The sequence below is a fragment of the Myotis myotis genome, unplaced genomic scaffold (assembly GCF_014108235.1).
Source record: "Myotis myotis isolate mMyoMyo1 unplaced genomic scaffold, mMyoMyo1.p scaffold_m19_p_3, whole genome shotgun sequence".
Classification (NCBI taxonomy): domain Eukaryota; kingdom Metazoa; phylum Chordata; class Mammalia; order Chiroptera; family Vespertilionidae; genus Myotis; species Myotis myotis.
Genome location: NW_023416335.1, coordinates 210,241,821 through 210,264,916, shown reverse-complemented (window position 1 = coordinate 210,264,916; position 23,096 = coordinate 210,241,821). Strand labels below are relative to the sequence as shown.

At 59.3% G+C, this 23,096-nt stretch overlaps 1 protein-coding gene across 2 annotated transcripts in view; it reads left to right on the top strand.

Moving 5' to 3' along the window:
• The first annotated feature begins 11,923 nt into the window (after positions 1 to 11,923).
• Positions 11,924 to 23,096, top strand: part of TCF20 (transcription factor 20) — a 160,314-nt gene continuing 149,141 nt past the window's right edge. For both annotated transcript variants that reach the window (XM_036297296.1, XM_036297294.1), the window contains exon 1: positions 11,924 to 12,017. The gene's annotated coding sequence lies outside the window, so the exon portion shown is untranslated. The remainder of the gene's footprint in view (positions 12,018 to 23,096) is intronic.

Here is a 23,096-nt window from a genome sequence, read left to right as displayed (position 1 = left end):
TATGCCCCCACCTCGCTGCCCCTGCCACCGAGGCCAAAGGCGCAAGGTGACCGCACCCGGTGACGCTGGGCTGGCCTTGGGGACAGAGCCGGAGGCTGAGCAGGTGGCCGAGTGCCGGGGGGGTGGGGGGAAGCAGGGAGGTCTGGGCACTGCGGGGAGGAAGGGATCCAGCATGTCCTGAGTGGGGGAAGGGGAGGGGGAAGTGCTGTCTAGCCAGGAGCTCAACAACCTAAAGCTCTGCCCCCAACAAGGACCCCAAGGTTGTCTCCCCCGCCTGGCCCTTTGCACCCATGGTGCCAACTGCTTCCGTACCTCCTGCCCCTCAAGCCTTCTTGGGCCTCAGCTGCTCCTCCTTCCACCCTAAGCCCCCTTTGTCTGGCTGTCCTGACCCCACCCTCCTCCTCTGTCTTTATCTGCATTACACCGGCCAGGGTCCCCGGGGATGGAGGACAGCCCCTGCCCTCCCGGCCACCCTCTCCATCGCGGTCCAGCTCCATGGTTTGGTGCCCGGGGCCTCCCCTGGCTGGGTGGAGGGGTCCCTTCACGTTGCAGAAGCTCAGGCCCCGTGTGGACAGTGGCCCCCCAGTGCCTGGCCCTGTGCCATCTCCACTAGACCCAGTGTGCACGGGGGCCCCCCCGTTCTGCGTGGAAACCCATCTCGCAGGAAGTCAGGAGCTAAGGGGCAGATCACCCAGGCTGCTGGGCTGTCCCCACCCCTCCCTCAGCTCCCCACTGTTTTCTCATTTGTAAAATGGACAAGCCAGTCCTCCCTCCCCGCCCCCAACTGCCCCTCACACACAAACCTCGAGTGTGGAGGGAAGGGTGGGGGGCCCGACCCTGGTAGAAAGTCGGGGTGGAGGGTGGCTATGGGCCGACTTCCGGAAGAAGCGCCCCCCCTCTGCTGGGTGACAGGAGCCTCCCTGGGTCCTCACCTCCCAGCTGGCTCCCCCCGCCCCCCGCCCCCCGCAGCGAGCGCACAGCAAGCAGGGCTCTGAGCTGGATGAGGTTGATGGAGAGGCCTCTGGGCCCAGGAGGCTGGAGCTGAGCGAACCCCGTGCTGCTTAGCCAGACGCAGCTGCCCTGAGGCCCGTCCAGGTTCTGGCCCCACAGCCTGGGCAGCGGCCAGTGGGGGTGGGGGTGGCGGCGAGGGGAGCCTGCTGCTCGGGGTGCAGTAAGCCTCCCCAAGAAACCCAAAGCCAGCCAGACCAGGAGGCCGCTTTCCTGGGCCTGGGCCTCTCGTCCTCAGCCCCTGGGCCCCAGGCCCTCTGGCCGGAAACCAGCCTTTTCCAGTTGGCCCCAAGGGTAGAGAGGTGAGCCTGGCAGGGTTACCCCCAGGCCGGGCTCTGGGCCCCAGCAGGCTGCCCTGCTCCCACACTCTTCTCCACCCGGGTCCTGTCCCTCCTTGTGCCCCACCTTCCACCGCTCCCACCTCACCAGGAGCAAAACCCCAACTCCTCCCTGTGGCTTCCGGGGCCCCCAGGGACCCACCAGTCGCCCGCTGTGGAGCAGACATTGCCAGCGCAGCGGAGCCTGGTTCAGGGCAAAGCTGGGAGCCAGGCGGCTTTCATGTGAGCAGGACAGAGGAGGAGGAGGAGGAGGAGGGTCAGGGTGAAGTGGGGACCCTCGGAGGCACTTTGACACGGGCGAAGGTGGAGGGGGAGTGGGGGGAAGAGTTCTGGGACACCAGATGTGGAGCAAAGAAGACTGAGCACCTCCCTCCCTCCCCCCTCCCCCCTCCCCCCCAGGACTGAGAGCCCATGGAGATGGGCTGTTGCAGGGCAGGGGCGAGGGGTGGCAGGCTACCCCAGCCGGTGCAGGTGGCATAGGGGGGAGGGGACAGAGAGCACCTACAGACAGGCTGGTAGCCTGGGTGTGACTGAAGGGGTGCAGAGGAGAGAGGGACCACCTTGAAGGTCATTTTGGGGCTGGTGGCTGGGCCTCCCCAGTTCCGCCTCTTGGCAGCCATGTCCACTTGAGCTGGGTTTCAGTAACAAGCAAGACCACTCAGCGTGCTCAGAGGGGCGGAGGGGGAACCCTGCTCTGCACAGGCTCAGCGGGGTGCAGAGGGCGTGGGGGGGCCTGGTGTGCTGTCCCTTCCCCACAAATCCTTCAGGAAAAGCAGGCTGCGGGCTGGGGGCCCAGGCTCTGTGGCTGCCCCAAAGGGAGCACCTGTGTGTATCTGTGTGTGTGTATCTGTGTGTGTGTGTGTGTGGGGGGGGGTGTATGTGGGGAGGTGCTCAGGAGGGGCTAGCGAGTGACAGCAGTGGAGAGAGCGCCCCAGGAAGGGAGCCGATGGGGAGCAAGTGAGGCCCAGGAGAAGGGAGCCTTGGACCCTAAGGTGGGTGGCAGCCACCCTGGGGGTGGGCCTGGGTCTAGAACTGCTAGGAGAAGCCCCAGCAGCCCCGAGGGCCAGGCCACCAGTGCTGCTGCCCCCTGTCCGCCCGGCCCCAGCCCCAAGGCCCCATCGAAGGGGGCCTCGGGATGCTCTCCTGCCGGGCCTGCCCTGTGCTCCCGCGCCCGGCATCCCCACCACCTCTGCTCCTGGGTCAGGCCGCCACCTTTTTCAGAGCCTCGGCGTCTGAAACGCACTTCTGCTGCCCACTGTGCCCTGCCCGGGCTCTCAGCCGCCCGCCCTCCCTCTGCCCTGCTCCCTCAGCTCTTGCCAGAGAAACCGTCCCTGGGAACCAAACCGCAGAGCGGGTGTGGGAAGTGCGGGGGCCCCTCCCAGGCAACAATTTCCAGAGGATTCTGCAAAGCAGAGTTTCCATGGGAACACGTGCCGGGTGCAGGGGGAACCCCACCTTCACAGCCAGCATCGCGGGTCCTTGGCAAGGGGCGGGCTGCTCCGCCTGGCACAGCCACTGCCTCTTGGCACCAGCCCTCACTCTCCTGAAATCAAGTTACAGGCACATTTGCCCCTTTTACCTTCGAAGTGATAGGCCGCGCTCCACCCTGAGGGTGCCTCTGGGGTTTCCGGGATGGGTTTTTATGTCGTTCAATCGCTTTCTTGGCAGAGCGCTCAGCCAGGAGGGGTGGCTGAGGCCTCGGCCCAGCCGCTCACGGAGTGCGTCTCTCTGTCCCTCCTGGGTGCCCGCGGATGTCCCTTGTCCACCTGTGGGGCCTCTGCATCCCTGAATCCAGACTCCAAGAGTTGGGGACCTGGCATGAGGCACCGAGACACCTTCCTCCCCAGGCCCCCCTGACCTGCAGACGTAGCCACAGCCTCCGAGCCTGACCGAGCCTGGGTCAGGCCCTGCCCTCTGCACTAGGTGCTGGCATGTATTTTTAAAAAACTGTGTTTTTATTGACTTCAGAAAGGAAGGGAGAGGGAGAGAGAGATGGAAACACCAATGATGAGAGAGAATAATCAATCGGCTGCCTCCTACACGCCACTCACCAGGGATCGAGTCCACAACCTGGGCATGTGCCCTGACTGGGACTCAAACCGTGACCTCCTGGTTCATAGGTTGACGCTCAACCACTGAGCCACACTGCCAGGCAGTATGCATTATTTAACGCATCTACACGGGTGAGGCGGGCGCCTATTGCAGTACAACAGAGCACAGGAAAGTGGAATTCCTTCGATGCTCTTGCCACCTCGGACCCTCCATCCCAGCCCCTTCCCGGAGCTGACCACTGAGCCATCTGGGTGTGCTCTCTTCCGGGCAGGCCACGGTTATTGCACTGACACATGTGGATGCACATATACAGGCACGTAGGGTAGACCGTCCTGTGTGGGGTCTGAAGAGCTTACATGGCACCTTCTGTAGTGTTATTGGTCTTTTTTTTAAAATATTTTATTGATTTCTTACAGAGAGGAAGGGAGACGGATAGAGAGTTAGAAACATCAATGAGAGAGAAACATCGATCAGCTGCCTCCTGCACACTCCCACTGGGGATGTGCCTGCAACCAAGGTACATGCCCTTGACTGGGACCGAACCTGGGACCCTTCAGTCCGCAGGCCATGCTCTATCCACTGAGCCAAACCGGTTAGGGCTAGTGTATTGGCCTTGCTGTGTTCATGCAGCCCCCGAGGTGGGGGCCTGTGGTGACAGCTCATCAGCCGCCAGGCTCTGCTCACAGCGGGGGACTCACAGGCCAGGACCCTAATTCGATCAGGCTCCCGTCATGGCCTTGGCCGCTGTTCACAATTCTTCCGCGTCCCCGCAGGTGCTGCAGGGACGCCCTCGGACACACGGCACCTGTCAGGGTGTGGACGTGTCCTCACCGGCGCTGCCGGCTCCTGCGCCGAGCGGGGCTGGTCTCTGCTCCTCAGGCTGTTTATCCGCAGCATCTCACTTACTCCTGGAAACGGCCTGTGAAGTGGGGGCTGGTCTCCCCCTTTTACCAAAGCAGATGATCCAGAGAAGCGGACTGGCTAAAGGTCATACGGCCCAGAGGGGGCGTCGCTGGCCGGCTCCCGCTGTGTACAGAGGAGGGGGGTTCGGGGCGGGGAGGGGGGCAGAAGGAGCCTTAGAGGGCTTGGTGCATCCAGGCTCGGGGAAGCCCGTGAAGGGACCAGTTTTCTTCCGAGATGGCCTGTCAGCTCACACTGCTCACACCCGGGGTCTCAGCACTGTGGGGTCGGGGCGTCCTCCCCCCCCCCACCTGCAGTGGTCTATCTCCTTGGGCAGATGGAGTCAGTAGAGGTGGAGGGGCCTGGTCTCAGGCCTCCCTGGCAATTGCAGGCGCAGCTCACCTGGAGGTGTGAGGCGCCTCCTGGAAGCTCTATAATCTGGGATAATGCTGCTGCAATTGGCATCGTTCCCCACTTACAATCCTCCCGCCACCTGAAAACCTACTTGCAAAGGCTATATCTGGAGCGGGTTTAATTTTACCACTTTGTGGACCCCGAGGGGCCGAGGAGGAGCAGGGCTTTTTCTGTCCCCCTTTTGCCCCCCCCCCCATCCCCATCCCCAGTGAGTGCCACAGGCCAGACCTCACTGCCTTGGCTCCCACCGTGGGTCCCAGCTGACCTGGTTCTCTCCCCAGTGCCCCCTTCCTTCCTCCTCCAGCCCACCCATTTAGTCTCCCCCCACCCCTGCCCCCTGCTCTGGAAGCCAGGGCCTCCTGGGGAGAGGGATATGCGTGAATTGATTCGTGGAAAGGAGATCAGAGCAATGGATGAGCTGCTTGGTGGGGGAGGGTGTTCTAGGGAAGGCTTCATGGAAGAGGTGGCACTTGAGCAGGAATTCCTGCCCAGATTCAGAGGTGGGGAGCTTGGCACCTCGTAGATGGGAGCATGGACGGGCCTTGAGGTGACTTGGGCCAGAGGGAGCTGGTCAGAAATGAGGCTCCTTGGGGGACACCTTGCTTGCCTCTTTCTGTGCCTGACTCATCAGAGGGCTGACGAGCCACTTGTGTAAAGAGTCAGTGCGCCTTTTCCTCAGCTGGAGATTGAGTGCCGGTTCTTGACAAAAGAGGGCGAATGATTCTCCTCCCCCCGCCCCCCCTCCATTTCCAGGAAGCGATCTCTAATCAGCACGTGACCCGTCTGACACAGGTGAAAGCGGGCAGCCGCCGCTGCACCCACAGCAGCTGGAGAGGTGCAGGTTCTGGGAGCCCAGCCCCTCCGCGGGTGGCAGGGGCGGGCTGTGTGCCGGGCTGCCGGAGGCCAGGCCCCGGCCCGGCCCAGGAGACAGGCCAGCAGCAGCCCTGGGCCAGCAGCAGCCGCGTCACCTCCTGGCCGCCGGGCTGTCAGAGGCCCCGATCGATGCCGCGTGCCTGCGGAGCGGGCGTCAGGGGCCCCGAGCCCTGTCAGGGTGGCTCTGCTAATTGATCCCAGAAGCCCCTGTTGCTGCCGGGGGAGGCCCCGCCGGCTCTGCAGCTCGACTGCTGTCCCTCCCGCTTCACGGGCTCTAGGCGAGGCCAGGCAGCCCTGACCGTGCGGGGCCGGGGCCCCCCGAGCAACCAGCAGAGCTAAGCCCAGTGGGGGTGCAGGGAGCACTGGAGGAGCCCCTGTGGGCCCCCCCGGTCCCAGTCACAGCCACCCCAAGAGCGGCTGGGTCAGTAGGGGAGGCTCCGGGCTGCTCAGGCCCTTAAAACGTTCCCAACTCCTGCCTTTTAGGGCCCAGCCTCAACTGCCCCCCAACTCCCTCCAGTAGCCCCGCAGGTACTGCCTCCTGTAGGGGGAGCCCCCGTGCTGTGTGTGGGGAGGGCTGCCGGCCTCCGACTGTTAGGACCAGTCTGTGCAGTGAGTCCCAGGGGGTGGGGGTGCTCTGGAGCCAAGTGACCGGGTCCAGCTATGAAAATGGTACCTGGGGTGGATACAGGGAGCCCTGACTCCGCCCTCCGCCTCCTGTCCCCACCCCGTCCTGTCCGTGCAGTGGGCGGTCCCTGCTTCCTCTGATGAAGTGAGGGGCTGGGAGGGGCCCCTCAGCCGCTCCTGCCCCCCATCTCAGTGCTGGAGGACCGAGTCTTCTTTCTGGGATCGAGCCTGGGGTTGGAGATGGCGGGCAGCTTTCGGTCGCTCCATCCCAGAACCACCCCGCCTTCGGGGGCGGCAGCGCCTGCTCACAGGGTGGGGTCTCCTTACGAGGATGGAAATGTCCTGGAATTAGTAGTGCTGATGGTTGCACAGCCTTGCGACTATGCTAAAAAGCACTGAATTGTACACTTTCCCGGGGTGAATTTTATGATATGTGAATTATATCTCAATAAGAGGAAACAAAATCTGCCCGTTTGAACACTTTCTGTCAGAGCACACACACATGCGCACACCTCCCTGGGAGCTGATGCAGCTCCGCCCTCCACCCCTTCACCCCTTCACCCCTCCACCCCTCCACCCCTCCACCCCTTCACCCCTCCACCCCTCCACCCCTTCACCCCTCCACCCCTCCACCCTTCCACCCCTCCACCCTCCACCCTCCACCCCTCCACCCCTTCACCCCTCCACCCTCCACCCCTCCACCCCTTCACCCCTCCACCCTTCACCCCTCCACCCCTCCACCCCTTCACCCCTTCACCCTTCACCCCTTCACCCCTTCACCTCTTCAGCCCTTCACCCCTTCACCCCTTCACCCTTCACCCTCACCCTTCACCCCTCCACCCCTTCACCCCTTCACCCCTCCACCCCTTCACCCCTCCACCCCTTCACCCCAGCCGCCCTGCCCTGTCGCCTTTCCTGCCCTTCCTCTGCAGCCTCTCTCAACCTCCAGGCCGGGCACATGAAGCTCCCTCTGCCTAATAATTAAATGCTTACTAAGTTCTTCTCTGGAGCTAGACACTGTTCCCATCTCTATATATAAAAGGCTAATATGCAAAGTATCCCCTCGGGAGTTCAGCAGGGAGACTGGGAGTTTGATCGCTCGCTATGACGTGCGCTGACCACCAGGAGGCGGCACGGAACAAAGGAAGGCCCTGGCCAGCCCTGATTGCCAGCCAGGCCCAGGGACCCTACCCATGCACCAGGCCTCTAGTTTCATAGATAAGGGAACTGAGGATCAGAGAGATGTAGCAACTTGCCCAAGGCCACACAGCTGGCAGATGCTGCAGCCAAGCTTCAAGCCCCAGAAGTAACCCCAGAGCTTGTGCCATCTGTGGAGGGCGGAATGACGCCCACGCCCAAGATGTCCACAGCCGGATCCCTGGAACCCGTGGGAGACTTGGCCATGTGACTCAGGATCTTGAGATGGGAGATTATCCCGGATTCTAGGCGGGATTCAGAAGGAGGTAACAGAAGGCAGAGGCAATGGGACTGGGAGCCAGAAAGAGTTGCAGATGCTATGCTGCTGGCTTTGAACGTGGAGGAAGGAACCATGAGCCTGGGAATGAGGCTCTAGAGGCTGAAAGGCAACGAAGCAGAGCTTCTGGATGGATGGAGGTGGCCCTGCCGACACCTTGGTGTCCGCCCAGTGGCATTGGCTTTGGATCTGGCTTCCAGAACTGTAAGAGGATAAATGTGTGCTGTGTTAAGCCACCAAGTTTGTGGTAATTGGTTACAGAAACCCATGAAACAAACGCGCTCTCCCTCGTGAAGCGTCTGTTCAGCCTTGCAGGCTGGGTCCTCCTGGAGAAGCCCTGCTATGCCCTGGCCCCCCCACCCCCACCCCGCCCCAGCCCCGGCTCCTGTGGATGCCTCCTGCAGCTCTCACCTGGAGGCTGCTGTCGCTATGGCCTCTGCTCACCTGACCTTAGGCCTCATCTGTTACTCAGCACTGACCTCACCAGGCTAGCGTCCTCCTCCAATTGGGGCAGGCGCCTGGGGCATGGCAGAGGAGGGAACTGAGGCTCAGAGAGGAGTAGAGAGTGCCCAAGGTCACTCAGCCAGCAAGGTACAAAGCCAGACTGGAACTTGGGCCTGTCTGAATCCAAAGCTGATGTTCCCAACAACTCCTCTCCCAGTGGACAGTCAATAAATGTCCCTGAATGACCAGAGTGCCCAGGCAGCAGGCACAGGAACCCAGGGGGAGCACATTGTGGTAGGGCCCTTGGGAGCCCCAGGAGGGCAGTCACTCTGCCTGAGCAAACCAAGGAAGGCTTCCTGGAAGTGGGGCCTCAGAGGATGAGGGTAGTTCAGTGAGAGGATATTATGAACAATAGCCTGAAGATGGGTGGAGTGAGATGGCGGGAAAGGTGAAGCGCTCGGGGAGGTGACACCAGGCCCAGGTTGTGAAGGGCTTTGGATAGATACCAGGCTGAGGCCTGAGGAGCACATGGAGGTTGGGGAGCAGGAGAGCCAAATCCCTTACACTGTTCTTTAGGAGGCCACTCGAGGGAGCGGCGCTAGGGAGGGCAGCCTCTTCCGATTGGGAAGCTGCTGAAATCGGCAAAAGCTTAAGGGGCTGGGACTGTGTCGAGGAGGCAGAGGTTGGGGCAGGGGACCAGACTTGACAGCCACTTCAGAGGGGAGGTCAACAATACCTGCTGACTTGCTGGCCTCGAGGCATAAGGGTGAAGGGGTGTCCATGCCCCCATCCAATGGACAGAGGCTGGTTTCAGCAAATACGACCAGAAGCACAGACATGGAGCCGCAAAGTAAGGAGAAATCCTGGTGGCCACCAGGGGGAGGTGTCCCAAAGACAACAGAATGGGTCAGGACTCAGGAGACAGGTCAAGGGTGCAGACAGATGGTAAGGAAAAACTGGGAAGGTCACAGTGGCCACAGCTGCAGGATGAATGAGGTAGTCAGGGAAGGTGTACCGAGAGGTGACCAGCGCCCCCAAACCCAGCACCCATCCGGAGCATATGGAATTGAGCCTTTCCTGGTGGGCTCGGCTTTAGGGAAACCTGATAGCAAATTCCAAACCAATAAGAGCAAATAAATGAGTGGTGATTGCTGACAATAGGCGAGGGCACACCACGGGGTGCCTCCAAATGGCATCTCCTCCAGTATGTTTTAAGTGCTTTATAGGTCATTAACTACTTGCCAGAGAGAGCCTGACACTTAAAGCAAAGAATTCTGTGCCTCTGCCAGGGAAAATCAATCAGAAATGAAGACAGAGCGTCGCTGGCGTTAGGATGCGCCGGGTGGGCAAACGGGAGTCGGTTTATACATAATGTTAAGGTCCTCTCCCTTGTGTAAAGTGAGAGGCGCAGTTTGAGGTATGTGAGGCCATTTATAACCCCCCACACTGGAGGCTAGCTGTACTGATCCGCCCCCTTTTAAATGTTTCGAAGACACGGAAAAGTACAGAGACAAGTTTAAAAATCTAAGCCGCCCCCCCCCCCCACCTGATTCTGACAAATATAACATGACAGCTACGGTGGAAGCACTCACTTTTTAAAAAATGTTATTTTTTTTTTTCTGCCTTTTCAGATCCTTTCGGGGAGGCTTATAGGCTGACCACCCATCCCTGCCTAAGACACCGCTCCTTCCTCTGAAATCTGAGTGTAATTACTGCCTCTTTAATTAACATGGCGATTAATCACCACTTGCTTGTGAAACAGCTTTTATTGTCCTTGTCCATCTTGTATGCGGGATTCAGGTGGGGGCAGGGACCACGAGGTAGGGAGAGGAGGGACAGGCAGGCTGGGCTCTCCTCAGGGCCCCGGACTGGGCAGGGTCTGCTGGAAGGGGAGGCCTGAGAAGGCCGGATGTGCGGATGGCCAGCTCCCTCCTGGCTGATCAGGCAGCTGCCGGGTACCAGAACGGAGATGAGCGGGGATAAGTGGCAAGAGAGCCGTGGCAGGCAGCTAGGAGGGTAACCTACTCTGGGCAGCCCACAGCCTCTGTTCCTGCTGTTCCCCTCTGACCAGAAAGTCCTTTCCTGATTGAGCTTTGTTGTGGGTTGTATCGTGTTTCCCAAAGAGATAGCGGCACCTGGGGATGTAACCTGAGTTAGAAATGGGGTTCTTGTAAATGTAGTCAACAGAAGCCATACTGGGTTAGGATGGGCCCTAAATCCAATGGCCGGTGTCTTTTTTTTTTTTTTTTTTTAAAGGATATTATTGATTTCAGAGAGGAATGGAGAGGGAGAGAGAGATAGAAACATCAATGATGAGAGAGAGTCATTGATCGACTGCCACACTGGGGATTGAGCCCTCAACCCGGGCATGTGCCCTGAATGGGAATGGAACCCTGACCTCCTGGTTTATAGGTCGATGCTCAACCATTGAGCCACGCCAGCCAGGCAGCGGCTGGTGTCTTTGTAAGCAGCCAAGCGCAGACAGGGACACGAGAACTCACCAGGCCACCAAGCTGCCTCTTCAGCCCGCCTGAACCCGCTGTTCAGGATCTCAGATAGCATCTTCGTGGTCAATTAAGGCTCCCCACCCAACTGCGGGAACAGCTCCTACACCCTCCTTTGTCAGAAGAAGCCCTCGCCCCATCCCTTGTCAGAGACCACCTCACAATCCAAAGGACCCACCTGAGGGGTGGCGAGGGGCTGCCGTCCTCCCAGAATAGCATGCCCACTCAAGTGAGTTTGCTTAATGGTAGCTTTCCTGGCTCCTCCCACATGCCCCACCCTCAGAGGTGGGCAAGGCAGCCTGGTGGGAGCAGTGCTTCTAACTTGCCCGGTGATTTAGACAGGAGGGGGCCGCAGGGAGGGAGAGAGAGGACCCAGCGGGCTCCCGGGATTTTAACCGGGAGGCTGGGGCTGTCTCATTCCTAACGCACTGTGCCCAAGCGCAGAGCTAAGTACAGTAGTGTGTTCATTGAAATAACGTGTCTTCTAACACATCCGCTCCAATCCAACACTCGCTTTGATAGATGGGAAACTGAGGCCCTGACCCTCCACGGGGCATCGCTGTGTGATCTGAGGTCCGGGATGCAAGCATGTCCCACTTTCAGTGCCCCCATTCACTCCCAGGCGACAGCATTTCCCGCACCCCAGCCTCCCTGATCTTAAAGGAGAACAGCAACACCAGCCGTAGCGATAGCGCTAAAAACCTGTGCGCACATTTTCCGGAAACCTAATCGGCAAACCCGTTTTGAGCACCTACTGTGTGCCCGGCCTGGGGGATACAGTGGTGAGCGGCGCGAACCTTGGGTGCCGACCTCAAGGTCCTCCCTATTTGGTAGAAAAGGACAAAAACAAACAAACTCGGGTGGTTAAGTGTTATGCTGGAGGGCACAGAAACGGCCAGGAAAAGCCTGCAGATGTCAGGGGGCCCGAAAGAGAACGGTGGGGACCGTAGAGAAAAGGCGAAGGATGAAACCCTTAACCCCCACCCCCACGGCCTGAGCCCGTTCTTCCTCTCAGCCAATCAGGCGTCAGCATCGCCGGTTGGCCGACCAATCAGCAGCCGGAACAGGAGCGCTGGTCGCGGGCCACGGCTTCCCCCCGGAGGGCGGCCGGAGCGCCGGTGCCCCGCCCGCCCCGCCCCCGGCCCCGCCCCCGGCCCCGCCCCGCCCCGCGTCGGCCGGCCGCGCCTGCCTGGAGCCCCCGGGCCAGCGGCCGGCGGCGGGGGTCGAGTATTGTCCTAAAGGCCGCAAAAGGAGGAACGGGGGGAGGTGGGGGGACAGCCACGTGGCCGAGAGAGGATTTATAATATTTTCTTTCGCCGTCGACAATATTGCAAAATGTATGAAAGAGACCGCCCCGCCGGGACAGGAGCGTGAGGGCCGGGCAAGGTAAGCAGCCCGGGCAGCTCCGCCCGGCGTCGGGGGCACCGGGAAAGGAGTGGGCCACCCCCGGCCCCCGCCAACACACACACGCACACGCACACTGCGCGGCTGTCGCGGGGTCTGCGTTCGGGTCCGCGCTCTGTAGGGTCTCGGGGGCCCTGAGCGATGTGGACGCGGTTCGGTGACGAAGCATCGCTGGGTGGTGTGGACGCGGCCCCGGAGCGGGGCGTCTTCCGTGACCTGGGGCCGCCGAGGCGGTGCAGACCAGCGCCGGCGCTCCCGGGACCCCGGCTACTCCGGCTGGGCCCCCAGGCAGTCCCGGCGGACCCCTAAGGCTGAGCCTGGCAGCCGGCCACCTCGCGGACGGCCAGGCGGTGGAGACGCCGACTGTGCCCGCGGCACCTCTCGGACCCGGGGCAGGCGAGGCGGTGGGAACCCGCGCTGGTGGCTGGTGGCTGGCGGCTGGCGCCGCGGGACCGCGGGCAGGTGTGGACGCGGGCGGGACCGCGGGCAGGTGTGGACGCGGGCGGAACCGCGGGCAGGTGTGGACGCGGGCGGTGGCAGACGCGGAAAGTTTGCGCAGGGCGCGCAGCGGGCGGCGGAGCGGGTCTGGGCGCCGCTGGAGGCGCCGCGCTGGGGGACTGCGCCCCGCCGCACCCCACATGGGGCCTCCCCGGGTGCGTGGCTCCGGGAGCCCAGAACCCGGCCTCCGCTGCTGCAGAACTGAGTCCTCTAGGGAACCCAGAGGAGATGGACTGAGCCTTGCAGACAAGTTCGCCAAGCACCCGCTCTGCCAGCTCCGAGGGGGGAACCCGAGGGACCCGCGCCAGCGTGGGGTCCCTACACACTCCGCTAACAGCCGAGGGAGGCAAACCGGTCTGGTCCAGCCCAGAGCCCAGCTGCTTCTCTCCCTCCACTTCCGCCTCAATGAGGAGAAAGGGGGCCAAATTCGGTAGCGTGTGTGTGTGTGTGTGTGTGTGGGGGGGGGGGGGGGGGTGCAGATGGGACTGGGGGTGTGTGGGAAGGCCCTGGATTGGGACTCCTGGATCTGCCTCCTGCTGCCTCTTTGTGGCTCCAGGTGGCCCCACAGTACCAGCCAAGGGAATGGATGGAGGAGGGAAGACAGTGGTGGAGAGGGAGAGTATGGTGCATGTGATGCTACTGCCCACCTACCTCATCCCCAGGGGTGCTGTGCTGGGGGCAGATGGGGTGACTGCATCTCATCTCCCGCTGCTCTCTGTCTTTTGCCCCCTTCTTACTCCCACACCCTCCTAGTCTTGGTGGTTCCTCCTACCACAGGTCTTTTGCACATGTTATTTATTTATTAATTATTATTTTTAAAAATATATATTTTTTATTTCAGAGAGGAAGGGAGAGGGAGAGAGAGAAACATTCATGATGAGAGAGAATCATCTATTGGCTGCCTCCTGCACACCCCCTACTGGGGATCAAACCCACAATCCTGGCATGTGCCCTGATTCATAGGTCAGTGCTCAACCACTGAGCCACACCAGCCGGGCTGTTGTTTATTTTTGGATCCACAAGTAGCCGTTAAACATCTGTGTCCTAGGCATGGCAGCTCAGTGGCGAATAGGACAGACCCAGCCTCTGCCCTCTGGGACTTCCAGAACAGAGCAGGGACATAGCTGATAAACACAGCCAGGAAGGGAATGGGCACAGGGACGGGAGGCAGCCTGGGTGGGCATCAGGGAAGGCTTCTCTGTGGAGGTGACAGTGAGCCACAGGGATTAAGGCCTCCTCAGCCTTTGGGCCCCGGAAGCTTCTCTGACTCCCCCTGACCTGACGCTTCCCTAGAACCGGCTCTGGTCGTCTGGGGCCACTCCTTCCAGGGACATTTTTATGTCATTATTGGATCAATGTCCCCCCTCCCCCTGCCCCCCATTGTAAGTGCAATGAGGGCACGACCTGAATCTCTTCTGGGTAAATGGTAGGCAAAGCCAGTGAAGAATGAGTAGAATTTCCCCAGAAAGACGGGAGCCGCTCAGCCAGCTCAGGCGTCCAGATGACCCATTCCCCTTCGCTGGCCTGAGTCTTGGGCTCCACACGCCATTTGCCATTCACAGGAACAGAGTAAAAGAAAACAGCTGGTGGGGCAGAGAGCAGGGAGAGGCCTGGCGCCGATGGCCCACTGACCTGCCCAGGCTGGCCCCGGGAGTGGACCTGCCCAGGCGGGAGAAGGGGCCTGGACAGTGCCTGTCCTCTTAGCTCTGACCAGCCTGTTCCTCAACCTCCTGCCCCAAGCCTTCCAGTGAGACTCTGGGAGAAGGTGGGGGCCAGTAGGCTCCCCAGGAAGGCCAGGGCTCAGGGCCAGACAGTAACTGCCTGGCCTCCACCTCCCGCCTCCCACCCAGGGCAGACAGCACCCTGGGCAGCGCCTCTCTGACCTAGAGTCAGGCCTCATACTGCCAGGTGACCTGCAGCTCATTTAAATCCTGGCTGGAAAGTAAGAATCAGGCCCAGAGGGACCGACTTATTTTTATTTTTTGTTGTTGCTCTGCTCAGTGAATGTCTCCTCGCTGGTGCTGTCAGACCTGCGCGCCTGGCACTTTTCCTGTGGCAGACTATGCTCTCAGAGGTGCCCGACAGAGCTCTTAGTGCCCCCCCCCCCCTTCAGGGGGTTGGGCGGCCTCCATTCATGCAGGGCTAGAGGAGCGCCTACATGCTTTATTCAGCCTCTGGCAGGGACAGAATACAAGCAGCTCCCCCCTCACCCAGTCATTCAGCCTCCTGACTGGAATTGCTTTAAAAAATTTAATTTGCAATGATTTACTTCCTTCTGTTCTGTGGGGATCACCAGCTTTTAAAATATGTGTTTAAATCAGATTCACAGCTCCCCGAGCAACTTTAACTGCCTCCCCCCATCCAGCAGAGAGAGAGCACTGGATTCGGAGTCAGTGACCAAGTTCCGCTAATGACTTGGTCTGAACCTCTGACAACTGCTGTGTGACCTTGGGCAGTTACTTAACCTCTCTGCGCCTCCACTAGCTCCTCTGGAAACTGAGGTTAATGATAAGCCTTCCCTCACAGAGTGATGAAAGGATTCCATTAGATAACGTCCAGGGAAGGGCTGTGCCATGCCAGACCCGTGTTCTCTGTTCCCCAGGACTGGCTGTCCCGCTGGTTAGCCTGGTGACCTTGGGCGGGCCATGCAGGCGCTCCTGGCCCTCAGTTTTCAAATCTGAAAAGCACAGGGTTTGTTCTAGGTCACCGTGGTTGGCAAACTGCGGCTCTCGAGCCACATGCGGCTCTTTGGCCCCTTGAGTGTGGCTCTTCCTAAGCCTTAGGAGTACCCTAATTAAGTTAATAACAATGTACCTACCTATATAGTTTAAGTTTAAAAAATTTGGCTCTCAAAAGAAATTTCAATTGTTGTCCTGTTGATATTTGGCTCTGTTAACTAATGAGTTTGCTGACCACTGTTCTAGGAGAGGAGGCCACAAAGCCCCCCACCTCCAGCCCTGAGCCCCCCCACTCGCCTCCTCCTACCCTTTGCCAGACTCTTCCCCCCACCCCCTCTCTTTTCATCATCAGAGCACTAAGTTCTAATTGGACCTGGCCCCTCCCCAGCAGCCTCCCCTCCTGGCTCCCAGTGAAGTCAGAGGGTTTGGGCCTCAGGGGCCTGCCGTGCTTGGCTCGTTTTCAGGAGCAATGATTAGCTGTGATGTCACAGGCCCCAGCGGTGGCCTCAGTGGGCATGCGGCCAGGCCTCCTGAAGTCAGGACTCTGCTAGGCTGTGGCCTGCGGGGCTCCCCCAGGCCCGGGAGTCCCCATCGCGGTGGCCTCAGTGGGCGTGTGGCCAGGCCTCCTGAAGTCAGGACTCTGCTAGGCTGTGGCCTGCGGGGCTCCCCCAGGCCGGGGAGTCCCCATCGCGGGGGTGAGAGCAGCTTCCCAGGCAGAGCCAGCCCCGTTTCTGTACTTCATGCTCCTGCCGCCTGGAGTCTGAGTGTAAATTAGTTCTACCCTGGGCTTTCGCTGGCAACTGTCTGTAGCTGGGAAGCGAGGGGCTTTGTCAGGAAGAACAAAGCTGTTGGGTGGTTTGCTGGTTTGGGAAGCTCGCTCCTGGGGGAGGGCTCCGTGCTTCTCCGTGCCTCTGGTCCTCGGTCCTCAGACGCGCTGGCTTTGTTTGGGGCTTTGAAGTCCCGTGGCTCACGAGTCACATATGTTTGTGCGTGTGTTGGCTGAGGGTTTTTTCCCCCCTCCTTTTTGGCTTCCATCGTGTATTCTGTGGAAGCTAATTCCAGGGACTGAACTTTTCAAATCACTGCTTCAACAGCTTTTAAAAATCTGGACCTAGTTACTCCTGTCATCCATGTGTAAAGATTCGAAAAAAATTCCAAATCCGAGGGTGGGCAGCCCGGAGGATTACGGCTCCTGGCAGCGTGCACTCACCGTCGACCCGAGGTCAGAGCCAAAATGTCGAGCGCCTCCTGGGACGGGAGGGGGGGCCGGGTGTCGGGGAGCATGGTCTGCTCGCTGCCAGACATCTGGATATTTAGAAAACATCTGGGTGGCTGGATTTTTCAGGTTCTGCCTGACATTTAATATCACAGACACCGAGCCTGCCTCCAGTCCCCTGTCTCCCAAACACACCCAGCCCCTCCCCACCCCTTCCTGCCGGGGAAGCGGCATCCATTCCTGCAATCCCCCAGCGTTTCCCCTACCGGAAATCTGATGGGCTTATGACATCATGGCTGGCTGCTGAGCGATGAAGTGGATGCCACAAAGAAATCCGACATATCAGATGGATTCTGAAATCAGTTTCCCTCTGGCCGTGGTTACAGGCACGGAGTCAGGAGGATGTGAGCTTTGTTAAAAAAAAACAACCCACAAAAAACCCAAAAAATAAACCTGAGCCTTGCCCTGTATGGAAGACCATTTTTTAAAAAGCAAACAGATCTTTTGGACGTCGTCCTATTTTAGCAGAGATGCTGGTGTTTATGAGACGAGAGCAGCTAATGAATCAGACCTGAGCTGCACGTGAGCAGCTCTTTTCTGTTGAGTTTTGTCCTTATTCCCTAAGAAAGGAGTGGTGCAGCTCCCTCTTTACCTTGTTATTCACATAGGATAGCTGGTTTTTTTGTTTTTTGTTTTTGCCAATAAAATTCACAGGGTAAATTGCTGGTTTATGTTTTCCCAGGAATCCATTTTTATGAAGTGACCGTGGGCCTGACCCGGTCTGCAAACATTGCATTTTCCTCTGCTGGGCTTCCTGGCTGTGGAACTGTTAGGGATGCAGCTCAGTCTGCTTTCCAGACTCCTCTCCGCAGGGCAGGGCCAGACCAATGGGCCAGGCATTTCATGGGATGAAAAACCTCTTTGAAAGGACAACGTCTGAAGAGGAAGGACAGCGTAGGGGCCCCTGACAGAAGCCCCAGGGCAGCCTTGGAGGGGGATCCAGTGTCTTCCCCCTCCCCAAAGGGGTACGAGGACCTCAGAATAGCCCCCGCTGAGAGCTCACCCCTGATGCAGGCCCAGGCCACGGAGCGCAGGGTTGCAGGTATCGTGCCTGCCAGGCCCTGGCACAGGCATCTGGAGTCTAATACCTGCATTGGCGTCCCAGATCCTGTAGACAAGCTGTGAGATCCTGGACCAGTCACATCACCCCTTAGTCTCGGCCCATGAATGGGCCCAGTGACCCTACCCTGCCAGCTGGATGCTCCCTGATGCCCAGTCCCTTCAAAGGGCTCTGGGTCCCTCTCAGAGCAGGAGAGGCCAGTGTAGATTCTGGAGCCGAGTCCACTGGCTGGGTTTGCATCCTAACTCTGCAGGCCACCACCTGCATGATGACACGGATCGGTGCGATGTTCTCTGTGCCTTGGTTTCCTCATTTGTCAAACCATAATAATAATAGGACCAGCCTCATACCAACCTCCTGGGCTGCGGAAGGACTGGCGTAGTGAGCAACAGCAAGTGCCAGCTGTTGCTGTGAGCTGTGCCTCTGAACCCGCAGGCAGGTGCCGGGTAGGACTGTTGGGCTTGGGAGGGGAGGGTGTGTCAGACTGAGCACAGGTGGATGATAACCAAGGACTGAATGGAACAGCCCTCATCTCTGCACAGAACTTTCCATGGCTCCCCATCGCCCAAAGGGGATAAAGTACCCCTCCTTATCTGGGCCCCTGGTGCCTTACACTCAGGCCTTGTGCACTGCTCTTCTCTGCCCTGTCTGTCCGTCCTCCCGGGAGGTGGGGCATACCGCCTTCTCTGGATGCAGTACAGCGGGTGGGTCTTGTTATTGAGCACCTGCCATCACCTTATTCTGGGCACTTTACATGGCTTAACCCACTTGATCCTCACACCAATCCCTGTAGGGCATATAGTCATTCCTATTTTAGAGGCAAAAGCGGATAGCTCAGGGCTTATTCTGTCCAAGGTCCCAGAGCCTAGATGGGAGCCAGGGGTCGGCCTGAGAGGAGAGAGAAGTCTGCCTGGAAGAGCATGGTCAGCAGGGGGAACAGAATGTGCAAAGACATGGGCCTTTCTCCCAGGCTGTATTTCTCCAGTCCCTTCCTCAATGAGCAGAGAGGCAGGCAAGACAATGATGGTGGTGGCCTGCATGTCCCCAGTATGGGCCAGGCCTGGGGCGTGCTCAGTTCTGCATTCGAGGAGCTGCCAGAGTTTGGCCTCACACTCTGCTGAGAGATACAGCCCTGAGAGATAGGTCCCCTTTGAGGCTGGAGAAGCCACTGTTCAGAGCAGAGGGGTACCAGCAGCTACGTCAGCACATAGCTGACGGATGGATGGCCAGTGAAGGACTTGAACCCAGACCTACCTGGCCCCACCCCCTTTAACAAGACCCAGCTACATCCTTTGGGTGGGCTGCCTGAGCTGGTGTCCATTCTGGGGGAGCCAGGATCTTGCAGATAAAAGCCACTCGTGACTGCGATGGAGCCCTGCCCCCACCACAGGGGTCTCAGATCAAGGCCACTTCCTCCTTTGGGCAGGCGAGTCAGGCCTCTGGAAAGTTCTCAGAGCCTCTCTCCTTGGTTAGAGCTTCTCTGAAGACTCTGGAATGTTCTAGGCTTATCGACTCCCTACAACCTCAGCACCACCCCTCACGCAGGGGCTGTTCTTATCCCCGTTTTCAGCTCAGGACGCCGAGCTCAGGGAGGAGCAGTGACCTGAGGGAGGCCCAGTGGTGGGCTGGGCTGTCCTGTGCTCACTGTGTGACGGCTGCTGTGGGGACAGAGGGCCTGGCTCCATGTGCTGCTGAGAGCTGGTGCCCACGGTGGGAGTTTCAGGGGCCAGTCTCAGCTCACACTGAGAAGCGCTTTCTTCCAGTTGCCCAAGAGGGAGTCTGCAGGAGCGAGCCCCCTGCTATCACTGGAGTTCAGCAGCCTCTGCACGTGGGGGAGGGCAGATTAAGGTCAGAGGGGCTTAAGTCCAAGTTCCTTCACCCTCTCCAAGACTCAGTTTCTTTACCTGTGAAACGGGGATATGACTTCCCAGCTGCCAGTTAAGGCAGTTAAGGGGCCCTTTCTGGTAAAGGGCCTGGTAAGTGCCACCGTCCCCGCCCGGAGCGCCCACGCTTCCCCTGTAACAGGCTCTGAGCACAGAGTGGGGAAGGGGCCACCGCCAATAGCCCTGCTCTGTGGAGCAGGCCCCTGCTGCCTCCCTGTCTGGGGAGCTGGAGGTCCAGGCCGGGGAGGGCCAGCCCCTGACATCTGCCTCTTGGTCTCGCCTGTCAGCTGGACTGGATCATGGCCAGCCCCTTGAGTAACTGGGAGGCCCCGCAACGACCTTTGGCAAGCATGGTTTTGAGGGCAGACTCAGGTCTCTTGCCACCACCGACTCTGGCCTCCGGGAGGCGGAGCTCCCTTTTCAACTTTGGAATAACCTCTCTGCTCCAATCACCCAGGCTGCCCTGGAGCCTCCCGCTTTCCTTGGCTTCCTGGCTCCCCAGCCAGGGGATGGCTCTCGGGACCCAGTGGGCTCTGTCATGGTGCTCCAGGCAACTGATGTTTGTTGAGCCGGTAGTGACTCTGTTAGGGGCTTTCCTTGCTTCACTCGAATAATTCTTGAGCCCTGGCCCGTGTGGCTCAGTCCGTTGGAGCGTCATCCCGTGCTCCGAAGGGATGCAGGTTCCATTCCTGGTCAGGGCACGTACCCGGGTTGCAGGTTCGATCCCCCGGTATGCCCGAGCCTTCATGTCTTTAAGTCCCTGCTTGGTGGTGTTGCTTGCCAGCCCCTTCCTGGGCCGCCTCTCTCAAAACCCTCCTTCCCAGCGTTCCCACAGCCCCAAGCGCTGCCTCGATTTGCACAGTGACCCAGGGCGTGCAGCTTTCTGTTCTGTCTGAGTGTGGTGGGAAGTTCCTCTTTTCGGATCCTGGCTCTGCCACGGGGTGACCGCCGGCCAGTTACTTCCCCTCTCTGTTTTTTCATTTGACTGTGGCAGCCCCAACTCACCGGGTCCTCTAAGGGCCTGAGTGAGACTGTGCTGATAAGGCAGCAAACGTGTGCCTCTGAAAGTCAGCCAGCTGGACACCCGGTCAAGCACATGACCATTATTAGTGGTGAGTCCCTGGGGGGCGAGGCTTTGTGTCTGGGGCCCTGTTCACCACCAGGCAGAGATGGGGCTCAGTGGTGCTTCTGGAATGAATGGGCAGCCGCTTCTCCTGTGCACATGAGAGCTCTCATGACACGGCCGGGAGCCTAAAGTGACCATGTATGAATGCCTCCATCATCTTGTTTAATCTCGACCACATTAAACCCATTTGGCAGATCATGTAATTGAGGCTCAGGCAGACTGGCCGCCGGCCTGAAATCCAGTGAGTGAGCGGCTCCGGTACTGGGGTCTGGCTGCCTGTGCTGTGCGGTGTGCTGGTTAGGATTGTGGCCTGCTGTGCCCCTGGCTGAATGGTCCAGACACTCTCTCCTCTCCGTCCTGGGTGCCCCTCCCCATCTCTAGGCCACCCCTTGAGCTCACTGAGGTGAGATGACATGGATTTGGGGGCCCACAGTGATCTGTCTGTTCATGAGTCCTGCACCCTACATAACATATGCACACATGTGTGCACACATGAGCACAAATACACACACATGCACATCCATGCACACACATGACCTCCAAGGCCAACGGGTTCCCCCAGGTCTCCAGAGCCATGTCTCTGCGGCCACAAACCACGTGAAGTCCCCGTGAGGGCTGCGGGGAGCCGGCACTGCTCACGGACCTTTTCCCTCAGTCCTCCCTGCTCGCGCTGGAGCTCACACCGGCGCGGCTCACGGGTCGGAGGGGCTTGGAGACTCTCCGCCCTCGGCTCAGTGTCCGGGGCCAGCCAGCCACACTGGGCCCCGGCACCAGGCAAGCCTGGGACCTTGCTGGGGGCCTTGGGCACCTCCGCGCTCGTTCCTTCCTCCGTTCGGTGGCCCTGCCACCCCAGTCAGTCCGCTCTGTCTACTCAGCCAGGTGGGTGGAGGCTCGGGTAGGAAAGTGGGGGGTTCCTGGGGGAAAAGCAGGAGGATGTCCACTGGGGGCCGGGGGTGGTGTTTGGAGGAGTCCCGGCTGCTGCGGAAGGTGCCGTGTCAGTGGCTCGGAACCAGTCCTGGTTGTCTTCCCTTGAACTCAGCTTGGAGCCACTGTGGCTGTGCCCATCCTGGCGGCCTCTGAGAGAGGGTGGGCAGCCGGAGGGTGAGGGAGGCAGTCCCTGGGGGCTGCTGGGCAGGGATAAAGACAGTGATGGGGTAGGGAGGACCTGTGTGGGGGTTGAGCCTGGGCAGGGGGCCCAGGAGGAGCAAACCAGGCCCCTGAAAGGTCCATTCATTCATTCATTCATTCATCCATCCATTCTGCATACGTGCCCCGCAGATCCTGTGCTCAGTTCTGGGCACACAGCAGTGGACAAGACCCCTGCCTTCACGGCGACCACATTCTGATTGAGGAACACAGATAAAAAATTAAAATAAGAAATATTGAAAGTGAAATATATTATTGTCCAGAGTGATAAGTGCTAAGAAGAAAAATAAAACAGGAAAGGGAAACAAGGGGTGGATTTAAAAAAAAAAAAAAAGGTGTCCAAGAAACTCTAATTGAGAACGTGACCTTTGAGCAAAGGCTGCAGGGAGGTGAGGGGCGAGTCAGATGGCTCTCTGGGGAAGAGCATTCAGCCCACGGAACAGCCAGAGCACAGGCCTGGAGCTGGAGGAGGCTGGCCTGGTGGGGGACGAGGTGGGGGACCAGGAGGAGGCCGGTGTGGCTGGAGGGGAGGGAGGGGGGGGAGGGGGGAGCAGATGAGCTCAGAGAGGAAATGGGGGCCAGATGGTGAGGCCTCCTGGACTCACCATTTAAAAGGATCCCTCTGGCTGCTGCTTTGAGAATAGACTGGGGGAGGGGCAAGGGCAGCACCAGCAAGACGAATGGGAGGCTGTTGAAAATAATCTAATAGGATTTGCTGATGGAGTGTGTGTGTGTGTGTGTGTGTGTGTGTGTGTGAGAGAGAGAGAGAGAGAGAGAGAGAGGAGAGAGAGGGAGAGAGAGAGAGAGAGAGAGAGAGAGAGAGAGAGAGAGAGAGGAGGTGTTGAGGCTGACTCCAGTGAGTTCTGGTCCATTTGCTGGCCTAGAGGCTCAGAGGAGGCCTTCAGGGAGGCTATGGTGGTTCTTTCCCGCCCATGGGGGGCTCCGTGGACCCCAGCCCAGCCCCAGGAAGGGCCACCCTCTCTGTGCTCTGGGCTGCGGCTGGACTTCAAGTGGTCCATGGGCCGATATGAACCCTCCCCACGCGTCCTCCTACCCATCCATTCACCCACACATCAACCCGCCCTCCTCCCGTCCCTCCCTTCCTTTCCATCCTCCATCCCGCTTCCCACCTGTCCATGAGCTGGACAGACAGGTCCCTGCCCTTGAGGATTCGACATCCAGTGTGCCTGGGCTGGAAGTAACGTCTCCACGGGGCAGAATGAGGCCAAAGAATACTCTTAATTCCTTTCAATTTCAGGCCACTCGACACATTTATGACTACATGTGATTTGATTGTTAAGTATTTCTAAGTCATTTCAAATGAAGTCACTTTCACTAAAAACTCTGGTCAGGTCATGCCTCCTGGTTCAGGTTCCGGAAAAGCCTGGCAGAGT